Source organism: Bombus terrestris, chromosome 2 (genome assembly GCF_910591885.1).
Source record: "Bombus terrestris chromosome 2, iyBomTerr1.2, whole genome shotgun sequence".
In the NCBI taxonomy this organism is placed as follows: Eukaryota; Metazoa; Arthropoda; class Insecta; order Hymenoptera; family Apidae; genus Bombus; species Bombus terrestris.
Genome location: NC_063270.1, coordinates 8,377,912 through 8,402,485, shown reverse-complemented (window position 1 = coordinate 8,402,485; position 24,574 = coordinate 8,377,912). Strand labels below are relative to the sequence as shown.

At 42.2% G+C, this 24,574-nt stretch overlaps 1 protein-coding gene across 4 annotated transcripts in view; it reads left to right on the top strand.

Moving 5' to 3' along the window:
- The window catches only part of LOC100643966 (leucine-rich repeat-containing protein 4C), a 284,514-nt gene that overhangs the window by 44,883 nt on the left and 215,057 nt on the right, over window positions 1-24,574 (top strand). The window lies entirely within an intron of this gene.

Sequence of the window (24,574 nt, the reverse complement as noted above, 5' to 3'; positions counted from 1 at the left end):
AGAGCAAGGTGACATCAAGGGGGTGAAGAGAGTAAAGAGGCAGGCTGAGAGGGAGAAGCAAAAGGCGAAGAAGAGAGAGGATAGAGAGGAGGTTACAGTCCCGTCTCATCTACTTGATTGCATCGGCCGGATTACAGCCGGGCTTTAACGCATCCCCCTCGGGACGCCTAGCGTGAAAACAAAAAGAGAAACGGTCGAGGCTCGGAGGGACGGATGGAAAAAAAAGAGAGGAAAGGCCGGCGAACCACTGCTTCTTCTTCTACTTGTTCCTCTTCTTCTTCTTCTTCTTCTTCTTTTTCTTTTTCTTTTTCTTCTTCTTCTTCTTCCGTAGGCATCGCATCACAGCACCGGGTGTTCGAGTGAAATTCTCTGAGAATAATTTTCACTTGTATCTCTGGCGTCGCTGTTCAACCCTTCTATTCTAACTCTCTTTGTTTTGTCTCTCTCGTTTGTCCGTTCCTTGTCCGTCGTTCATTTTTTCCTCTTGTTTCTTGTCGGCCTCTTTGAATCATAGGGCTAAAGCTTTTTTCCCTCGAATGCTAAGCAAAATCAACAACACGCGAGATCTTGCGACTGACGCTAATATAATACACGCGCGATTTTTAAAAGGAGCCCTCTCTCTTTTTCTCTGTTGCTACGTGTCTGTTGCACACGGCCGTCTTGGCCAAGCAGAAGAGCGAGCGGAGCTGGAAATTGATCGCGAATTAACGTTTCGTATTTCTAGCGAACTACCTATTCGCGCCGTTAAACACGACGAATTTTGAGTGTCACTGGTAAATGTTTTAAACGTTTCCCTGCACATGGTGTTTTCGATCAAGCTATTAATCGATACTCGTACCGTGCAGCGTATGAGATTAACTTTCTGCGATTATATAACTGCAATCCCCGGTTCGTTCGTATCGTATACGATTTAAAGCCAATGCGATTTGAACGACGACGTTGAAACTGCACTTACGCCAGATGATGTTAAAAAATATAGTATGAATTTACCAAATATTAAACAAACGAAAGTATAAAGTACGCGTGATATATAACGATGTTTGTATTAATTGATTTGAATTATTTTAAGTTATATATCGTGTTCAGCGTTTATTAACTTTTTCCAAGCACTCTTAATTTTTTATTACGCTTTTTACATATCCTAAATTTGTAAATTCCTGGGTTTGATTTAATATAGCTTTAACTTAGGATAATTATTTTTAAGTTAATATTAGATTTAATTCTAATTTCAATTAATTGTAACGGTACTCGTCGGTAAAATTCATAACGGTTTCCGCCCAGTGAACCCGCTACACAAGAAATCGTGTTTACTGAAGGATGAGTTTATTATAGATCCGACAACCTTAGGCGGTTACCGATCGTTAATCCAAATCCGTCGTTTTTGTCGTGATCATAGGCCCTCGAATCAACTACCCGAAAAGCCAACAATTGTAAACAAGGTCGAGAGTTCCGCGTCCGTTGGGATGTTTCGAGAACATCTTCAAAATTCAAATTCCAACGCCTTTCGTCAACTCCGACGCATATAAATATAGCGAACAGGGTAGCGAGGCATTCTTAGTTATCGAATGACACGAGCAGTAGCAGTTAAGCGATACTTCTTTGCGCCGATCTATTAGTAACCGTGAATCGAGACAACAAGTGTATTATACGACTAGTGTACACATTGGGTATATTTTAATAAACTACATAGTTAGGTATACTCTTGTGTTTGTTAAACCTAATCGCTACCATACCACCTCATAATTATTCCCTCGTATATTACACGCGAATTTTATACATTGAACAACAAAATTCTCGTCAAGATCTATACTATGATATGCATATCCTCCAAGAATTTAACGATTGCTCGATGTCTTAAATAATAACGTCTTAAATAGTTTATTAATCGTTGCTAATTAAACTGCTAGACTGCGTATTTTTATACATTTATGGCAACTTGAAAGGTGCAACGATATACAGAATATAGATTATATGCGAAAATATATGTCCAAGGTATAAGTATTCGGAATAATATTTAGTAGGTAAGAATTTGCATAACTGTTCGCAGTCTACGTATTACGCAAGATACCGTGCGCCATTTCGACGATCAAATTGTTCCAGTAAATTGATGGAACATGAAGCAGAGGCTTGGAAACAGGATTTTTTTCGAAACTGCAAGATTCACGCGCGTCCATTTAGGTCGACGTATTCATGGCGTCCTTTGCCAGGCACGTATCTATTTGCCTAACCGTGGAATTGTTTTCGAGGCAATGCCAGTGTGCGCCTTCGTTCGTGTAAATCTGCTCTCTGTTTACGATCACCAGCAAAGATTAAAACATTGCGCGTGTGCCAAGTGGGACGTCACGCGGCGCACAATATCGTCGCGAGCAACAGTGTTCTGCTTCTCATTCTCCTTTGGATTTCGATGACAGTGCGGAGGATCGATCGTTGGAAGCGCGATCGTTCTTCTGCCCGTGTTAACTAACAACTGATGTACCTTCGACTGGTATCGCAGCTGGATCGTAAATAATCATACGATAGCGATGTAATTTAAATTAATTAATTTTAATCTGTACGCCATGTGGACTTTTATCGCCTAACAATCGCATGGTAAATTGGTCTTTATCGCGTAAAACATCTTACTTTATAAACTTTACTATTTGAGCTACTCCAAAATTCCAACATACGTGTGAAACGTTAAAGTATCTGTTGCCACGTCGACGTCCGATTCCGGCGTTGCACCAATTTTTCCCGACTAATTAAACGTCTCGTTAAGCGCGTTAATCCACCGTGTCGGCAATTCATCAAGCTCCATTCTTGGATGCACGACCATCTTCTATTTCGATCTTGGGTAACCTATCGTGTGACTGAAGTAGCTGTCTCTCGTTCGTCTAGAATTCGATATCATCACCGTTGCTGCCTGTTATCCCGCGAGCGAGACCGAATATCGAACAGAATGCCAAGGATCGGTCGTTGTAAGTTTAGCAGCAGCTGCGCCTGTATTCGGGATAACAGCTGGATGAAAGTTCGCGTCTGAACTTGAATATATCATGTAATAACGCGACGATGCGCGCGCTCAATTTTGAAGAAGAGTTTGCGCAGTTGGGCTCGCTTCGTTTTACGGCGTTTGCTAAAGTCTGCGAAATACGTGTCACAACGTACGAATTATTACGAATATCTAACGCGCCAACGAAATATTATACTTTTGAAGGAAAATATTAATTTGCCTAATGTTTATCCGTATCATCGTCAGTAACGTCACGATTGTTCCTACTGACAATAAGCGGCAAGTACATCGAGTTTTTCCACGAAATCGATTTTATTCGTATGAGCAGCCTAGGCGGCAGAACAGTTTCGACATCGAAAGCGTGACCTCTTTCTCCCAGACCCTCGATCGCGCAAGGACGTCAACAAAAATGTCCCGACCAGCTTCGAATCGACTAAATGTCACGGCTGGTTGCTTCGCCGCGATTACTCGACGGTTCGACAGAGAGCGACTCGATTCACAGTTGAAATCACACGGTCGGAGGTGGCATTATGCGAGCAACAACGCGGATAATCATCTCGTTCTCTTTCTCTTTGCTTCCGTCTCGGTTGACTCGCTTTTCCGTCCAATGTACCGCGATAAAAATTCGATGGGTCGATCGTCGCAGGTTCAGCGACAGCTGTGGCTTCGTTTTAGGACGGACCAACAGCTGGTGCGAAAGCTTGCGTGTAGGCACGTGCACCAGCGTGTTCGACTCCTTATGCACGTTTATGGCAGATGGTGACCTGATCGTCGTGAAATGCACCGCTCTCGACTCTCGATGTCTCCGCTGGCTGGCGAAGTAAGCAAGCCGGCGCGAAGCACGTTACGCTAGCAATACGTAATTCGAGTCCCACAGACGCAGACGGTCCTCTCACGATAGACGGCTGCAACGCTTTCGAGAAACTACCATATGTCAAAACGATGTCGTTACGGCATTCCTGAAACACTTTCGCGTCTACGCGACGGGAGACGCTGCCTCGTTTGCATGCAATTTCTAGTTATCCGATGAATTATTTCGTTCTGGTTGGCGGACGTCAAATGTTCGAATAGGGCGCGGTTGTTCGATACTTTACTCCGTACATGTCATTACGGCAGTGTCTGAACCCTCTAAAATTAGTATTTCGTTTGTTTTCGAAAACGAAAACTATAGCCGGTTACAGATCTTTAGTTTGCTCTAAGATTTCGAAGCTAATACTCGCCATAAATATCGTAGATTATTTGGTGGTAAAATAACGTAGACGTGGAAACGAATAATGTAGAAAGTGGGTTAATTCTCGTGCAACTCCAAACGAAGTAGTATTAGCTTTATACTAGGCAATTTACGAGGATTTTGTATCGAAAAGAGAGTGTCAAGATAACGCAAGCTCACGCTCATCTAATTTTATCGTATCTTACATTCGTGATGAAAAATTTTTATAAGATCGTATTTTTCGAATTTCCGACACGAAAATTACCGCGAGTTCCGTGAAAAATAGTTTTCGAGATACAAGCTGCAAGTTTAACGGAGGAGTATTATTTGATATTTTCGGTTTTTACGAACGTTAAATACTATTTTGGGCAGAAAAAATGGGAAATGTTGTCGGAAATGGAAAATGGTTTTTCTCGGAAACGGGATGTTACCCTTAGAAAACAATACAACATTTTTTAAATACGAAATACGGAAGGTACGTATAAATGAATGTACGTTTGGATACTACGTCCTTTAAATTTAGGTCAGTATAACGTACACGCAACGTGACTCGATTAAAATTTGTTAGATTAAAAGTATGTTTCTTTCTCCATGGAGCATTTGCATCTATTATTAACCGCGTTATTCGAACCTTTCCTGTCTTTTGATAAACTTTAGATCTTCAAGGTGAAATTTATCTTTAAACATCTCTAACGAGATACAAAAAGACAATTTAATACAATAATCTTGAATAGATAGGTAATGGGCAAAAATGCTTTTTATATAATACTAGAATATACAAGATGAAAAATTTAACGCTCGTATCGTACCTCGGCTATTTGTTTGCAAATACCATACGCCGTACACGTCGAATGGTTTCCCTTTGTTCCCCATCATAGGTAAAAGATGCAAAATTAATTTTTACTCCTATCTGCTACTTTTTAGCGCCTCTTTATTTTCGTTAACTTACTATCATATTATTGCACCCGGTTCCGTAAGTTTAAGCTACTATACCGTACACATATCGTTGTGTACAGTTCTCTTAAAGCCATCAACGACGTCAAACCAAGGGGAAAGTGTGACAAACGGTTTCAAAGTGGATGATTTACTTTCCCTTAACACTGAAATCGGACGATGGCAGAGCCAAATCGACACGGCAGCGGCCATTAAAAACACAATATCGGGATAGTTGTGCTGGAAACGGGTAACAAGGTGTATTACGTATACCACGTGTAACGCTGTATGCTTTCAAAGGACACATAATCGCTGGCCATGCTTTCACGAGCTCGTTTAAATATTTATATTGATCTTAACCCATTTCTCGGGAACGATGTTGCTTTGCCGCGTGTCCGCCAGCGCGCAACCTATTTCCGTTGAAAAGGGCCATTGCATTTTAATTCCCCGCGGATCTGCTGGCTTTTAAAATTCAGCCAGAAAATCGTGCTCTGCTCTCTGTTGCACTGTAAACAAACTTCTCATACTTCCGCTATCGGTGACCGCGTTTCTCTAAGATTCGCCTGAACGACCACATTCTTCTTAGGGCGTCGAAAATGGCAACTTCTCTCTGAGAAAGTTTAACGCGTAACAGGAAACAGCGTGATCCGTCTCGAACTGTCGCAACACAATTCCGAAGAAGTCACATCTTTTTAAATTTTAAACTTCCACGATGATTAAATGACATATTTGTGGCTCTTCCGGTTTCAATCGTGTTTGTATCAGCACGTTGAGCCTTGTTTCGACGTTTTTTGGTCTAAAAAACTGTTCTAAACACACGATTAAAATCCGAAGAAACCATTACTCAAGATCCGAATGTTTTATCAATTTTCGATATACACGTATTGATAAAAATACCAAATTTCATTTGCTCGAAGAAGAAGCAGTCTCGTGCCAATCGCCAATCGAAATAGTCTTAAATTCGAACGCCGACCCACGAGTCTACTTACGAACGACAAACGAGAAAGTAGAAGTTCCGTATCGCAATCGAGCCAGTCGAGCGACATTAACCAAACTATCGGTGAACAAGCCGAAACTTCTAACCAACGTTCGGAATTCCTACCTCGTAACTGTCTTCGATTCTCGTAAATCGATCAACCGTTTCCCGTCATGATCTAACCTCGTGAAATAACGCAAAACGGCGCAACGACACTATTCAGGGGCGCCGAAACGATCTTAGCGCTGTTTTCAACCGATCAAGATCGTGGTACGCGCATACACCGAGATGATGGCACGTGTCCGTAAGAAGGCGGACGGGGATTCTCGTTGAAAAAGCTACGATTCTGCCTGGCAGGCTAGCGCGCAGGGTTTTGCTGCCCCAGCGAAAGATCTTATCGACTAATTGGAGCACCACGCGACCGGCAATAGAGTTCCCCGAACCTCCTATTCCCTTTCGAGAGCGGTGTCTTCCCGGCTTCGATACAACACACCATCGTCTTGTGACCTGCTCACGAGAAACGACAGCTACCTAATTACGATCTCTTCTTCTTTTCGCTGGAATTACCGGTCTAGCCAGGGAAAGGTTACGACAAGGAAAGATGTTCGGTCGGTTGCATCACCGACGCTTGCATGCGAGAGCTTGTCGCTGGCTTATCGTTCGCCGCCGTGCTCCTTTTTTTCCCCCCGTTTCTTGTACGCCTCTTCGATGGAGGATACCGACGGCTTCCTGCGAGATCGTATCGATTAATTAGGGGGTCGAGCAAAATACCGGACGGCTTTTACGGAAAGGAAACGATACTGTGTACAGTTTAACGGCGGTGCTTTCTGTTTCTTCCTGTCTTCCTATTCTCCCTTCCCCGGTGAACCTCGACGATGACTTTACTCGTGTTTCACAGGCTTTGATAAAGACGCGCAGTTTACTCAGGATTTCGTATTGGTTTCTTCAAGTTGTCTAATGCCCGTATTAATGGATAGACCTGCTCGTAATCGAAGCTAGTGCTCCGGTACCGTTGGGATTACAGCGTTCGAACAAGGAATCACTTTCCACACCGAAGGAACCATTTTAACGATTGGCCTTGACTAAGCACGTTTAGAACTGGTCGTTCTCTCATAGCATTCTCTCATAGCAATTCTCCTCTACACCTTCGCTTAATTCGCCTTTTCCTTATAAATATAGTAATTAACAGGAATAACGAGAGTTACATCCTTTCGCACTGTTCTTTCATTTTTATAAAGTTTCAGCGCACAAGGCAGTTGTGGTTGACTATTTAAAGAAGCGTTGCGTCCCTCTGCATGGATATAAATGACGATAAATTGGAACGCGATACTAGTCCTTCCTATCATTTGATCGTTGCATCGTGTCATGTGCATTATCCTTTAACGATGTACTTGGAGGGACAAAAGGTACGTTCGAGAAATATATGATAACAAAACCTCGGTACGAGTACGTTTAACTGGGAGAATTGAAATGCATTTTCACGTAAAACAGAGGAAGCCCGCTAATGAACAACGTGATAAACATAAAGCGCAGGAACCGCGCAACCTTTTCCTTTTACCTTCTTTTTTTCCCACCCGAGTGGGAGAATCTCGCCGCGTGAATGCAAAACAGTCTTCCGCTTGGGTATTACGTTTCTTTCGTACGCGATCCTTTGCAGTAACTTGCCGCGCCAGTCTCGTTGCTGTAAATAAACAAACTCGAGGATTATCTCAGGGACATTGGGAGTTTGCACGTCGTTGTCTCTAATTCTATACATCTCTTGGATTGGAAATAGTTGCGTGCAAATAAAGGCCACGCTAGACAGAGAAACTGGCACGAGTAACTAACTAGTCGAGCACGTCCAGCATCGTTATGTCATACGTTTGCACAAAGGACGATGCATCGGGTCTCGTATTAATGCGCACGTGTCTCATTAAAGTTTCGCCAAATATTTGGCGACTATTCGAAATTGCCTTTCTCTCGGTAATTGGTGTGCTTTCCTTTCTAACCTGTGCTCTCCTTTAGAATGATTTATCATCCGATGTCATTATTTGTTCTAATTTGCATCTTTATTTCGAGATTGACAAAAAAAATAAATGCAAAGAATTTGGACATAATAATATTATTATTGATAATATCAATAATCGTATGTTAGGATTAAGCGTGGTTTTGGTCACTTTTCAATTTGTACCTGTAAAAATCTTTTTACGATGAAGAATAGGTTTTTAAAGTTGCGTCGCTTTTGTTGTTAGGATCTAGTCTATTCCAAAATATCAGCTGACCACAAAATACCAATTTTAGACGATTTTTAAAGTTGCGTCGCTTTTGTTGTTAGGGTTTAGTCTATTCCAAAATATCAGCTGACCACAAAATTTGAACATAATAATATTATTATTGATAATATCAATAATCGTATGTTAGGATTAAGCGTGGTTTTGGTCACTTTTCAATTTGTACCTGTATAAATCTTTTTACGATGAAGAATAGGTTTTTAAAGTTGCGACGCTTTTGTTGTTAGGATCTAGTCTATTCCAAAATATCAGCTGACCACAAAATACCAATTTTAGACGATTTTTAAAGTTGCGTCGCTTTTGTTGTTAGGGTTTAGTCTATTCCAAAATATCAGCTGACCACAAAATACCAATATTAGACGATTTAGAGGAAATGTATATTTTTTAAACGTCGGGTATCTCGTCTTATTTTCACAGCTAGGTTCTTTTTTCAAAGAAATATATCTCAAAATTTCGTTTAAAGATCAAGCATCAAGACAAATTCATCGCGTATACCTCGTTCAAATAGGAGGTGTAATAGCTCTCTTTCCGATCCAGTTTCAAAATCACTTTGCGGCGTGTAATTTGCCGGGATCAGGGTCTATTGTTAAAAAGAAAGGATCCAGTTATGTGCGGGAAGCAAATTGAGGATCCTGGGCGGGTCATAAAGGTCCTCTATAAAATTGTACGACTGGGTTACTCGAAAACCCACTCGTTACCGATCTCGGGCTGCCCTCGAAAGATACTTGTCGATATTCTTTTTGAACTTCTGTCACACTTGCACCCAGCTAACCAACACTATGTCGTCTCGATCTGCACCCGTGTCTGAACCCTGGGCGAGAAAAAGTGAGTGAAATTCGGTCAGACTATCGTACTGTCGTCGATTCTGAAGCACGAACACGTCCGCTCATAAGTCTCGATGTGGAATAAGTATCTACCAGCGTTCTTGCTGACCACCATGATATTCGAGCGAGAGAATGGTCTCACCCTCGGATATACCAAAGGTTATGTACTGTAACTAAGACCAGATACACTTGTCTATGTATGTTTGCGCGTACATATACGTGTACGCGATCGCTGAGAGGCGGAGTAATGTTACGATTATGATATACCGTGTACATTGTGTACAAAGTGAAAAATAACCGAACAAATAACTAACTGAAATACGATGATCGATCGTTTTGATAGTTTTTATATCGCTAAACAAATTTAGTTGCGTACGACGTTAGTCGTGTCTGTATATATTTTCGAAAATGTCCGTATAGTACCGCAGACGTTTTACTTGGTTTACGAATTAACCACGAAGATGTATCCTCGTTATTTCACGGAATGTCCTAATTAACATATAAAATATTCGTACGTAAAATATCTTACAATTCTCTTGTAAGAGCGATACTCGTTTTACTACTTTAACAAGCGCAACATTTCTTGTCCGCTAAGTACTCCCTTTGTTATCTCCAATTGCGAACGTCAACGACACGCGCTCGATTGATCGGAATTACAACGTTTCGCACGAAACCAGCTTTTATTCTTTTACTGTCCCGTAGAAGGACATTTCCCTTTGCGAGGATGGTGCAAAGTTTCATCGTATCCGAGCACGAAATTACGCTTTCCCATTGGACGAAATTGTATTTGGAAGAAAAGGAATGCTTCGATAACGGGCTACTCGTTTTTATTTGCGGAACGTTAAGCCAGGGGAAGAAGGCACGTACGAAATTGCGATTATTACGGGATTAAAGAGACATAAACAACTACGTTATGTTTTTAGCGCTGCACTCGCGAGAAGCAGGGAGCACCAGACGCTCGTAAAAATGCTGAAAACACGTGGAAATGTTAAACACCCGTGGCTAGGTATTTAACAGCCGAGATAAAGTGAGTAAACTGGAAATATAAATTCGGAGTAAGTTTGTGTGTACTTTCGAAATAATAACATCGTTACGACGAACGGTCTGTTTTTTCAATCCATAGGTATTACGTAGTTTGGTTTTTGCTGATGAGTTTTTCATAAAGTAATTGGTAAAGCGATCTAAATTGCGCTTAAAATTAGCTCTAGCTTGTAGAACTAATTGCGTTAATTGTTATGCCTAGCTACATGAGCAGATAAAGTCGTGCTTTGTTTCTACAAGCGCAATTAATTAAAAAGTCATGCTCCTTTACCAATTCGTATCGATATTCGATCGAAGCGTATCGCGTTATTCGTATCCAATTTATAGCTATATTAGATTAACGTAGCTTCGCTAAATAGTTTAAGTATATACGTACATAATACGTTTCTCTGAATATGGAAATGTTATTCCGTATGACATATTTTCCAGCTTCAGGTTTCATTCATTGATAATAAGACAGAAAAAACACGAGTTACTGAACAAAAAAAAAAAAAAAAAAAAAGGAAAAGAAAGGAGAATATCAAAAATACGAGATGTGTGGGGGATCGGATGATTTAAAGTTTCCAATTCTATCGTTCGATTATAGAAAAATAAATACGAATAAAAGTTCGCTACGATGGAAAATGAAGAAACGACACGGCGAAGAAACTGGTCGAGATACGTCACGTACGGAAATATTCTTCCTCGACTATTCGTTGCGCCGATGGTAATCGCGAAACCGCTCACCAAATTGCCAAGGTTGTACGTCAGTCCAACGACGATGGCCGTTTCAAAACATCGCACCGTCTCTCGAGTAGTCGAAAGAAACGGGCTACGTCTACGTTATTGTATCGTCGACAAAGGGCCAGGAATATCGGGCTCGACCGGTAAGAAAATTTCTTAAAGTCGCAAGAAAAGACGTCTGCCGCTGCACTGGCTGGCAAAGCACCCCCGAGTAACTGGCGCGCGCGCCAGTTCCGAGTGACAAAAGAGGCATTGTACTCGCACGTGAGATTTCTGCGAGGCCTGGGTAACGCCCGAATCACGCTATACAACCAGGGTGTATAGTTAAAGCTAGTCGGTGTACATACTCCGTCGAGCCGTTCGTGCTTATCGCATCGAGCCACGTCGACCCGTATCTTCCTCTCCTTCCCGAAATTCTGAAACCTGTTTTGGCTGCTGCCACTGTCGCCGACTCGCTGATGACTCCTCGTTCGGATAGAGGCGAGCGATGCGCCTGCGTGCATCGCGAGTTTCATCGGAATGCCGGTAACGAATAAAGGTGCTTTCATAGCGTCTAAGCAAGAGATCTCGGTAGGCGCTCTATTGTTCCTCTTAGGAACGACCACGATCGACCACGTCTGGATCGCAGTTACTTTGCTATGCTCGACCCCGTAACGGTGGCACGACACCGAAAGCCGAATTCCGCTGGAGGCGGATTCCTCTTCGAGTTGTATCTCGATCGCCAGCGCAACTTGCTCCACCGTGATCGAGTAACGCACGCATACGCACGAAACGAAGCAAATAGGAAAAATAAAGTAGAGTGTTACGCGGCAGGCAAAGCATACTCGGTGAAGTCGTTGTTTGTTTTATTTCGTACGATTAATCTATCTTTGGTGGGACGACTAATACGTATTGCTAAAAACAGAAATAGAGATGCCGTAAAAGAACACGTCAATGACCTTTGTAGCGCTAGCCAATTAATTCATGATGTTCGGTTGTGCGGTCGGAGAAGCGTGCGATCAGCGAGTACGCGGGCCAACAGCTAATATCATCGGCGTTGTATTCTTGGACGTTGAGGATCACTTCGGTGTCCACTCGAAACGAAGCTTAAAGTGTCTTTAGCCTCGGGCGACCGCAACGGGTTACCGGGAGAAGGTGAATCACTGCCAAGAACTCGTAACGATGATCTTCCCGGGCTGATTCACGCGGACACGGATCCGGTTCGATGGAAGCTGCGCGATTGAAACACGAAACAGGCCTTCGAACCGGAAACCAAGCCGAAATCAAAAACGTGCGAGCGAGAAAAACGAGGAAAAATGCGCGTCGTTACTCAACTCAGCTCGGCGTTACAACGTGTCCACGCGTAATGTTTGTCGCGTCCAACGAGACCTGGTCGACGTTGCATCGTCGAACGTGTTTTATCCCCCGCATGACGATAAATCATGGCGAATTTAACGAACTTCAACACGCGGCCCACAATAATACACATATTTCCGGCGAATTTACGCGCGCGTATTGCATACCGCTGCCGGCAATGCGACTCGTTTTTATTACACGCCGTGCCGCTGGCTCGTTCTTTTGCGACTTTTAATTATTGTTTATCGCGACTACGCGCGCGACATCCGGCACGTCTCTTCCTGCGCGTTTTCGCATTTTCGAGCGGAGGATTCCACGTGCATGAGCCGCAGTCCAATCATTTAACCAATCCGTGACACGATGGTTGTGGTAATGCGAGCCAGCCAGTTTGGCTTTTCAGTGGCTAGACGCCACCATTTAATTTTATATTTGCGTGATTTCCGGAACCCGGTGTATTTCACCCTGTACAATAGTTATCTACGCCGCGTTTCGTATCCTGGCGTTCCGCTCGCGGCGATACATGCTTTTGCGTTTTGACGGTTTCATGCTGGCGGTTTGTAAATATCCACCTCTGCAGCAATGGAGAACATCGCATATATCAGTAGGCAATCGCGGCAGCTGATTGTTGTTGAATCGTCGATCGTACCATCAAATTGCTCGACAACCAAACTCGAGTCGCTCGAACAAACGAAAGGCAAATGATCTTCCAATCGTGAAATCTTGATTTCATCCGTGTCGAGTTTTTGGTCGGTTGAAACTTCGACCACCGTGTACTACCCTATTTTCGCGTTGTTCGTTTAGCACGTTTTAAGCGATAGGCAATTCTAACACGACAGTTTCGGGTCACGGTCCAATTAGTAAAACAAATTTCGGAAATACACTCGTATCTCGCATCGTTGCTCGTACGCGTTTCCCTTTTCTCTCCTCTTTTTCCCTTTTTCCTTATCTTATCTTTTATTTTATTTTATTGTCGTAGCCAGCTTTGTTCGCGTCTCTGGTGTTATACGCCGTTTTTAGTCATCGTACGTGCCTATTCCGTAACCGTGTACTTTTTTCGCCCTTTAATCGTTTTAATTACTTTGCTTAGAGACGAAACTCGCCGACTTTAGCTCCGGCTGCGCGCCGTCCGAATTATGTCGCGCATCATTAGGAAGCGTTCGCAGAGTTTGAATATTGTTTCAAGGCTTTCAAGCCGTTTTCCATTCTGTATCTGCGTTTGTTAAATCTGTAACGAGGAGTTTACATTTCCAACTTTTACGAACTGGCCAGCGACGATAAATCGCCGGCGAGTAGGAAAAAAGCCATGCATTTATTATACAGTAACCAAAGTTGATCGATAAAATCGGGAAACTGGGTGCGCATATTGGACGGGGAAAAAGATCGTGACGATTAAACATTCAACGATTCATCGCTACTTTCGCTGTCTCGTACCTACAGCTTTAAGGTGGTACTCTCATTGAAATTCCGACTTTGCAAAGAGGTTTTTATTAAATCTTATATTTATATTAATATTTATATTTTAGTTATTTTAGTATATTCCGGAATCCGGTTGATCACGAAAATTATAATAACTTTGCAAGATTATAAATATATATCCATTAGTTTCTCATCAATTTTACGCATCTTATTTTGCTACAAAATGTTTAGACGCTTCTGGACAGTAACGTAGATGCTATATACAGAGGCAACATAAAATAACATTTTCTCAAATTTTTGACACAGCTATCCTGACACATTGTCAGCTAACGAACGTCAAACAAATTAATCGTAGAAACTTGCAGGGTTTCCTAGGATTTCCATAAAATTACCGATCGCGAATGCGTTAAGGTACACACGAAATATGGTGAATACGTGGGCATAGAATCTGTTATAAGTAATGGTATGCTACGTGTCTTGGACGTGGCGCAACCCGGGGTCGCGAAACAAGCAGTATCGGGCATCCTGTTACGCGCTTGATGCACTTTGAAAACAACCTCTCGGTATCTCTGGTGGCGGCTTTTGCAAGTTAGTCTTCGATTATGTTCCCAGAGGAGCAATCCATGGAATAGCTCTTGGCCGAGATCTTGCAAGTAGCTTGAACGACGGTTACCGGGCTCGTTTGCTCGCATTTAAATCGAGCAAAACAGCGCCTCGCTAAAGTTTCCGGCTAGTGCGTGTGTTCGCTAACAGACCAACGTTACGAACAGTGCATTCATCCGCTTAAATTGCATTAACACTTCGCAGACCCTTGAAAACCGGCAGCCGTGATTTCGGGCTGCATGGTCACCGCAGTTAAATTTTCTCGCTTGCGTTACTTAATCCGTTTCACGATTTATTTTAAGATTTCCCATCCGTAATGGATTTGCCATAACGCGAGACGAGTATCTTCCGCATGATTGAAATTTTCATCGACATAAGCTATTTCCATGGTCGCTATAATAGACACAGACGTTGCACTTTGGTGTAAATAAATTTAAAAACAGAGGAAAAACCACGAAAAGAATACGGTGAAATTCTAAACGCGCTTTCAATAAACCGCCCTCTCAATTTTATCCATGCAAGTATATCCGAGGATCGCTTCCCGTGGTTCGTGCGCAAATTACGCGCGTTTCTGCTTAAATCGACACTTATCCTTGAAGGGTTCGTCGGTCTGAAGTCTGGAGGGTTCCTGGCTCGAGGACGAACGAACGCCGTGCGGCGTAGCCAGCGAATATCGTAAGAGAGTAACGAATAAGGGGATCGCGACGACGAATATGTTATCAACCTTAATTATCGATCGATACTTGCTTGCTCGATACGAAGTTTAACACCGGCGTGTTAGCAATTTTTTTCAACCGACACTGGCTTCCTAACGGAACGCCACTTAAACAGTTTCTGTTTTGCCGCTTGTAAGCGCATTAGCCGACGTTCATCGAGCCACTTCCTTCGGATTACCTTGATCCCCTTAGGGAGCTTTTAATTTTTATGTATACCGATGAAGCGGAGGCATTCTCCGTTATCTTTCTCCAACGATTGATTCTTGTTCAACGTTGCATTTTTCCTTTGTTGCGACGATAATCCGTCTGTTGCAATACAAACAACGTTACAAAGTCCGAGCAGGTATTACTCCGTCATACAACTATTATATAGATTAATACTTTCGTTGACAATGTATAACCTCTTTCCACGAATCATTAGATCATTCTTACAACCTGTTTCGCGAATAGCAGGTACAGATATTTCGGCTTCGATTGGCCCGATTGGTACGTTAGCGCGTATGAATGGTAAAACTTTCAATTTTTGTATCGATCATGCCAATAAACTGAGCACTACGAAGGAAGATCTTGTTTTATCGCTTGCGACAGTTCTGTAATCTTTGTTTACAGTTATTTTACCGCGGTAATTCGAAAAATCCATATTTTTTAAATTACCGCAGCCTGAAACGAAATTGGCCAAAAAATATAAAAGCTGATTTATAATACCGAAAAGATTCTCTCGAGTGTAACGTGGAAAATGTCATAGTAAACTGTAGTAATTATTTTCTTAAATGGCAGCTTCAATTCAGGATTATTCTCTACATTTCGAATAATATTAATTAATTATGTATCGATTAAACGATCTATATTTTAACGTCCTCTATCATAACGTGTGATTGCGAACAATCATTGATTTCGACGGCAGATCTTCGACAATGAGCATCTGACGTGTGGGAACCCGTGTTCAATCACAAACGTCAGTTGTGTTTGATCGCCGCCTATACGCGTTTACCAAACTCGATTGTAGCGATTTAGTAACACCGATACAAAGGTCAGGCGTCGGTATTGAAAAGAAACGACTTTTACGAAGATTTTCCACAAATCACTTGAAAATTAGAAAAGGTAAAGGGCGCGAAATTCTCCATTAGAATTTATAGATCGATAAAAAATATCAAAGCAACGATTTCTAGAATATATAAAACCAATATCGATGGTTGGCGAACAGAAAGATCGTTTCTAACGCTTGAAATGAAATTTTTATTTTCCCGTAGAGATAGCAGTGGCTCCATAAAGCGATCGTCTCGGTGAATCAAGTCACTATTGGCTCGGTATTTTTCCGCGGTAATTTGAGAAAGAATCATCGAAGGTACGTTTCCTTTGTACTATCGTGAAACGTGTTACGCGAAACTCGAGAATGCCACCCTTTTCTCTGTTCCTTCGGTTCTTACGTCACCGATGGAGAATGGAGACTCGCGTAGATTCATGCAAAAGCGTCGGACGTCTCGGTTGTTCATAGGGGTTCTCGCGTATTCACGGCGTCTGTCATCGGTACTCAGAGATTCAAATAGAAAGAGGGACGAGTTGGCGGAAAGTTTTATTTACTTTAAAAACGCGGCGCCAGGGATCCTTGAGCCAATGCGAAGGGAAAATAAAGTTCTGGCGGGATAGTGAGGCGTCCTAAGAAAAAGAAAAGGGGGAAGAAGTAGAATAGCGATAGCGGTGGTAGAGGCAGAAGAAGTGAAAAAAGTGGAAGGAGTAGTCGACGGTTAGCGTTCTTCGTCGGCGAGAAGAGAAATGACAAAAAATCGGGACGAGTTGAAAAAGTCAATTATCGTGGCAATCCGAGTTACTGCTTCGTTTGTTAGGAGCTTGCCAGCTTAGTTCGACCCGACTCGCGCTAGACACAGAGACTACAAAAGCCGCGTAGCGTGCTGATTGCACCAAACGCGAAATCATTTCGCTAGAAGTAAATGGGTTATCGAGAAAAAAACGAACCGTGCCGTGCGCGCTCTTTGGCCGGATCCGACCGCAGGCCATCGTGAATTTTCACGAAAATTAAACGTCGTATTTCGACCTTGCTTGTAATTTGCACTCTGCAGTCTGAGCCTCGACGTGGAACGAAAGAAGGATTTGTGTTCCCTCGCGGCGATAACACTTATCAATTTTTCCTATATCGTAAACTTTAACCAAGTTCTCTGATATTTCCGTAAAAAATGTAACTATTTCGCTAACAATGTACGAACTCGTAACTGCCAATGTAATTCCAGTATATACCACTATTATCCCGTTGTGTCAATGTTGTCTCTAGAATCCCCTGGTGTCAACTGCGTCGTATGTCAAAGAGGCGTTGACTCGGAGTTTCGGGGAATTTCCAGCCATTGTTGGACCAGCATTCCCAACAAGATTCGATAGATACAATTTCATTAGGAAACCGATAGAAAATTATAGAGATTTTCCAACGAATGTTTATCATACGTTCTGTATAACTTTTATACATTTCGATAAAATTTTTAGTACGCCGAGGCTATCGACGTCCCGCGCGACTGCTCATAATCGAGACGAGGCTGGAATTTTATTAAAATGCGGTAGAACGTATCGAAACCCGGTGAAATCTGGCGGCTACAAAAATGCATCGAATCTCGCGATAAACCATTTTCCAATTTTCTACTCGATTCTACCGACAAGGTTTTCTCTCCCGCACTAAACGAAAATTCTTTTCCCTAAGTTGGAGTCCACGATATCGGAGGGCTGCACTCGCGATAACACCAGGGACGTAATGTACCAGATGCCGCCCCCTTCAACATCGCTTTCGATTTTCCGCACACCACCAGTGGACAGATGGCTCGCGACTCGTATCTATCGTCACTCGACAATACCGCATCATTTTTCTCCGCTTTCATTTTTCCTTTTCTCTCTCCGCCGCACTTTCTTCTATAACTCTTCCCCAGAACTTGCGTTATACGTATACCATATACGTTATGCAACCGCCATGTAGAAAGCCATATTTTATCAGTACGTGCGTACACTTACCTCCGCACAAGGTGATTACATACATATGTAGATTCGCGGACCTAATAATGGAAATTACGGACCCGTTTACGTACTGCGTAGCATAGCGATCCGCTTGTAGGTTCCCTATAGGCCGGTGCTGTCCGAGCGAGTTTCTTCTCGATGGCGATATTCTATAGAAACGAGCGGAAAATGAAATTTTCCGGGTGACGCACTTTTCTTTGCAGACACGTTCGTCGCTATCGAATATAATACTCTAGTATCTGTTTTAGGTCTATTTTAAGTTACAGAATAAGCGGAATAATTTTTTCATATTATTATTCCATCCTGTACGTTATTTCAACAGCTTAAACTTTAGAATCTTCTGAGTGCATTTTGTTTGCGTCGATCTTTCATCGAACGCGATACCCTTCCACGTCCATCCACGTCCATTCACGTCCATCCACATCCCTAAAATCCATTTACATCTGTATATATATATATATATACGAAGACGCATTAACATAGTAACCCATTTATACAGACCCTATGTTATATAAGCATATATGATATAATATACATATATCTATATGAGCACACATACATAAATGCATGTGTAAGACGATGGTCTGCGCATATAAGCATCAATATGTCCAATATTCGAGCCTACGTAAGTAAATACATAGCTATGCACAAACAGGCAACGGTATTACGTGCACCCACCGACCGATATAGGTCGGTTATAGGTGGAGGGTAATATTCGAGGATGCCGAAAGCACGTTCGAGCGATCGATCTCTCGGTCTGGCCCACCCTCTTAGCGAGTCTTACACCAACACGAGCTCCTTCAGTTCGCGGTGCCGGTTGCATTCGGGGCTCGAGACTTGAACGTCGCAAGGAGAGAAGCGCGACCTGCCTCTGCAAGAGGATAAGGGCAGATGAAATGGAAAGAGAGAGAAGCCGAGAGAGAAAAGCTAAGGTGAAGGGTGGCAAGAAACGGGGTAGAAAGGGGACGGAGAAATAGAACGAGAGGGAGACGAAGGAAAGGAGAGAAGGGAGACTCTCAGTAGGTATCTCAACTTACGATTGCCTCGGGGGCGTGCACAGAAGTGCAAAGCAATCGTCTCCCAGCTCGACCCCACGGCTATAGGTTCTGGAAATGGTAACGTATCGAAATACATGCGGCAGAAACGCTCGGGTCCCGCGTTACCCTCTACTTTCCCGAAGCTCGCGTTACATCGGGCTGAAATCTACGGCCCATAGAATTCCCGCGAAACTAGAATTCGCCTCGTCTTTCCCTCGATCTTGCCTCTTGTCCCTCCATCCTCGCCCGTTCTCTTCGACAATGCTACGATGGCCCGTGCGCTTTCGCCCTCGACGCTTCCTCTTTGCCCGACGCGATCAACGCTCAACGCAATTATACGGCGAAAGAAATTATAATCGCGCCCGTTGCTCTCTCGCGATACGCTCTGTCCGCCTGCGCGAGGTTTAACCGCTTGTTTTCTTGGCGGAATTTATGGGAAAGTGCAAAACAGTTGTTCTCGGTGAATTTATGGCTGTAGATTTGTTGCGGGGAAAGTCTGCCGATGATATATCGAACATCGGAAAGGTTACTGTCATAAATAAAAAAAAAAAGGCGGAAAAGGGTACGTAGTTTGTTATAGCAGTAGAAAGGTGCGTTCTTTTTGTAACATGCGATCGGCGATAAGGCGTATAGCGTATGCTGATCTTAATAGTCGCGATTATTTTATGCAACGTATCATGAATTATAGTAATCCGTGCTGTTACACGCTAAGTCTGCTTTCCGCGATTAGTTGGACGAACATGTACTTATACTTATCACGGGACTATAACATGCTTTATGTAGCATCTGGATGTTACGATTTTTATCGCTGTTGGGTTGTGTTTCCTTTAACGTTTGCTCACTACGCGTGCAAGAATAAAACGGAAACAGATAGTTGATCGAAAATTTTCCCGCTTGGTCATTACCCTAGTTTTAAGGGTATTTTGGTTGAGAAGCGTCAAAGGAAAGTTGGTTAACAACTACACGGATAACGAGATATTGGCAAAAAAATTTATGACCCGACATAAATCCATAAACCCATTTACTCGGAAGCCATAAATGGAAAATAACGTTTTCCAGCCATGCATGACTTCTTAACCATGTATTTTAAGAGAGTCGAGGGTCTGTTAAAAATTCGGAGAAGATCATCGTCGAAACTGTTTGTGGCTTTATGGTTGTCTATGCGAATTATCGACTTCGATTACAAGAGAAAACTTGTCTGAAAATAATAGACCGTAGATGATGGAACGTACGTACAGTTTCACGTGTTAGAACTTAATTTCCATGGAAAGTTAAAGATGCGCGTAACATCTAGTCACGATGCATCTCCTTAAAATTAAAGAGATCTTCAAAAGAATGTAAATTGTTGCACGTAACGCGTGCAAATTCTTACAAACTGAAAAGATTGGCAAGCGAGTTGCAACACGCGAGCGATATTTACAGTTCAAAGTGTTCGTCACGGTACATAGTAGTTTCAAAGCCTGTTAGTCAAACAGTATGGGTCGAATTCTGCGGAGAACAGGAAGTTCCATTGAATTTAATCTTATTACGATTACTCGAGTTTGCTCGACACAGACACACGTTGGGAAACAAAATAATCGTCCGTCGACGCTATAGGTTTTCGTTGAAACGTATCGAACTACAGAGCGAAGAGTAGTAGCGAAGAGGGTGGATCGAAGCGGCATTATCCTTAGCTTCGGACTCGTGTTACAGCGTCTACGACTTGCGGAATTTCCGAGGAGGGCCGCTGTTACGTTCTTTCTGTCTTCGTTGTTCGCGAGGTACATATTTCGTTGTACCGGTGAGAAGCGATAGTAGAAGGCATGAAATTTACAGCAGTAAACTGGGTTAAGTTCAGTTAAACTAAGTTCAGAGGGAAATGTTGACTAAAAGTTAAATCGCCGCATCGTAACACGTTGTGAACTACAATATTATCGATGGATTTCCCAACAAGGAATATCGTCACTTTGCTGGGATTTCTCTGACCATAATTCTGCCTCTTTTACTTAACTCGACTTTTCATTTAATTTGAAATTGTTATTATCCAAAAAGTAAAATCGTAGAAATGATATGTACGTTTTGTATTTTAATTTAACCCTTACCATGTAAATGTATTTATGCATCTTTAAAATACAGATAATAACAGTTTTTCGCAGATATTTTAGTATTATCCAACTTTATGTTAAATATTTTGTATCGAAATGCGACAAGTTATTAAAATGAACGCTGTTACAATGATCTTTTAAGAAACGATCGTCACGCGAGTGAAAACGGAAAACATTCGCGTTACTATGTAATCCTGCAAACGATAACAGATTATCTTAGAAACCTTAGATGCAGCGACACGTAGAAGAGAAAGAGATTCTCGTTACATCCTACCCTCTTGCTCAAATTACAACGAGAAAACATACGACTTACGGAATCTCTTGAACTTGAATGTTTTCATTCTCGGCCTTTCATTATCTTCGCGTTCTTTCGGTGTGTTATTTATCGTTCGCAGCTACGCTATGCAATTTCACAGATATTCCATAAACAAAACAGTTTGTAACTCATCCGTTTATAATATTTTATGATAATTATATAGAAGAGGGTACACCTCACCGATTTCGATGATTTTGAAATATGTCGTCGAGGTCCACGTCCTGCACAACCTTTTCCCATACAGGTTACCGTGTCTCGGCCTCGTGGAAAGCTTCGATGCAATTTATGTCACGATTACGGTTGATTTCGAAGTAGGCGGACGCATTTAACAAACTTAACTCATTGATAAGAGAAACTTAACCCATTTTTAATGTTGTATACGTAAAAAAGAGAAACGAATGGGTCATGAGTTGGGCTGAAGTAGCATCCGGCCAACAATAAAATTCGCTGGCACGAAATGATTTTCAATGCATCTATCGATATACGAAACGTTGCAACTGTGTCTTATCTGTTTGTTCGTCGCGTACATACTAATAATTCAAATCAGCAGATACGTGTGTACATGTGCTCCACTCGTAACCTAACGATAACCGATAACAATTTTTGGGCTTTCGCGACGGACTTGTCTACATTTCGCGTGAAACTCACGGTCAATTATATCAAAAGCAGTTACCATTGATAGCATTATTGGAAACGTCGATTCGAACGTCTATATTATATAATTTAACAAACGATTAATATGTACGTAGATATATGTTCGAAGATATTTCTAAATTTTTACTAAACTTAGCACATATAGATCGTTATAATTAAAGTGGTAACAATTAGTGTAAGTTAAATATAATAATAATACAATATAAGCAATAATATTAATAAGCGATAATTAAAATAAATACGTACGTATAATTTATGTTTCCGTGCGAATAGAAATTGGAATTAATTTTACCAGAAGTAGTTGTTTTCTTTTAACGATAATAATAATATTAAATCTGTTTTTCTCTGGAATCTGCCATTTTGACAAATTTCTTAGTTCTCGAGTTAATGTACTTTAATAGCAATTCACGTCTACGTATATACGTTACGAAAACCAATTTACGTGTAATTTGTAATTTTTGATGAAACATCAGTGATAAATTGTTTAAAGTTGTCGCGTGCCTATTTGATATCTTATATTTTTTACGTCATAAATTAATGGCGGCAGATAAGATAATGAGAAAATTAAATGGAAGAATCGAATTAAATGATTAAAAGCTGACCAAAAATGGTAGCCGAGATTTCGATTTAACGTCGAGAATATATTATTCCGATGAATCACGCGGTGCGTTTCCACGACGGCGAGCACGTCGGAAACGAGAGAATTCAGCGGTGAAAACTCTCGCAGACCACACGAGTAATGCATTTTTTGAGAGAAGCATCGACGATCCACCTCTCCTTGCCACTGCTCAATTTTTCAAAGCGATTCGCTGGCAACGAGTAGATACTAATAGTCGAAGAGGTTCGGTAAATTCAGCGCGAATAGAAATCGATCGGATGCCAGTCAGCGACGCTAGCTGCAACAAAAATCCTTAGATCGAGGTCGCCGCCACGTTGATCTTCCTCTATATACCAAATGCTTCGAATGGAATTCCGGAACATTCTTGACGTCCGTGACAGAGCTATCGAATTAACGGTGTGTACAATCTACGGCGAGACGGTGGTTCCCGTTCTATTAGCCGTAGTTGTCGGTTTTACTGTGCCAGTTCGCCCTTACATAGCTGCGGCGCACGGTGTCAGTTTTGCAGCTTTCTTCGGCAACTATTCCGAACACTCCGACCGAGAATCAGCTCCGTCGATTAGATGAGTCCTGCTTCCCTTCCTCGCCCCTTTCATTCTCCTTCTCCTCCATCTCGCAACGCCACTGTACTTTCTTCATCGAATTCCAGCATAGACACGGAATCTCGGTGCACAATGAGCAATGACTTCGATGGGGATTTGCGATTCTGCAACGTCTTGCGATTCTGCTTGATGGGATAGCAGAGGCAATACGCGCGCAATAATACCGACACGTAGTATCGTTGAAATTGTGTTCGTACGAATGTGTACCGAAGCTAGGCGGTATAATACGATAACAAAAGGTAATATCTCAATAAAATGGAAGAGTACATAAATGGTAAACGCGGGCAAAAGGTATCTATGAACAGAATGCGTTAAATATCGGATCGTAATGCGCACTGGATAGTTCGTTGCATCCAGCGGAAGCTTTTAATTGTATATATATTTCTAATGACGGATAGGATAAAGTTGCGGCTGTTTTTAATTAATTTCGTTCAATGCACATCGCAAACCGTGCAACTTTTCATTCTTATTCAGTTCGTACTCGATAGGTTTCCGTTGCTTCGCGAGATTCGCGAAGAAGAAACAAGCTTATCGATCACCTCACCGACGAACGCTCTTAATTCTTTCTTTTTGCACCGTGGGAAAAAAATTTCCCTTCGATTCGGCCATTGAAACGCGATCTTCGTTCGTTACAGATGTTCCAACGAGTTCGAGCAACTTTTCACCCCTCTGCCCGTTAGCTTCGCAGTTTCAAACAATAAACAAACGAGGCTAGGAACCGAAGTTTTAGACGCTGCTGCATTTTTTCCTTTCTCCTCCTCGGCTCCTTCTCATTTTTCCCCCCTGCAGTTTCGCGAGTTTCCAGCAAATTATTCTCGACTCCGCGGTGGAGGATGACTTCCGGCGATTACAGGAACCGTGGAAATCCGAGCGGCACGAGTAGAAACGGTTTCTTTGCACGGAAATTCGACGATGCAAAGGGGTACTGGGCGAGCAAGAAGCGACAATAACGTCGGAGAGATAGCATGTAATAAGAATAATTGTCAGCGATGTTTTATGCATCGCGGTGATTTCGCATTCAGCTTGCTAAAGTAGTCGCGTTTGCTAAACTTTCTTGCGGTGACAATCTTAAATCGTTAACGATGCAATTTTTCCATCTCACCTGGCCTCTCGTTCTCCATGAACTTTTTGCCACGGTTCGCGTTGTGCAAATTTCTTTTTACGCGCAAAATGATTCTACGCCATTTCGTGCTTCGCCAATACATCGACTCACGTTG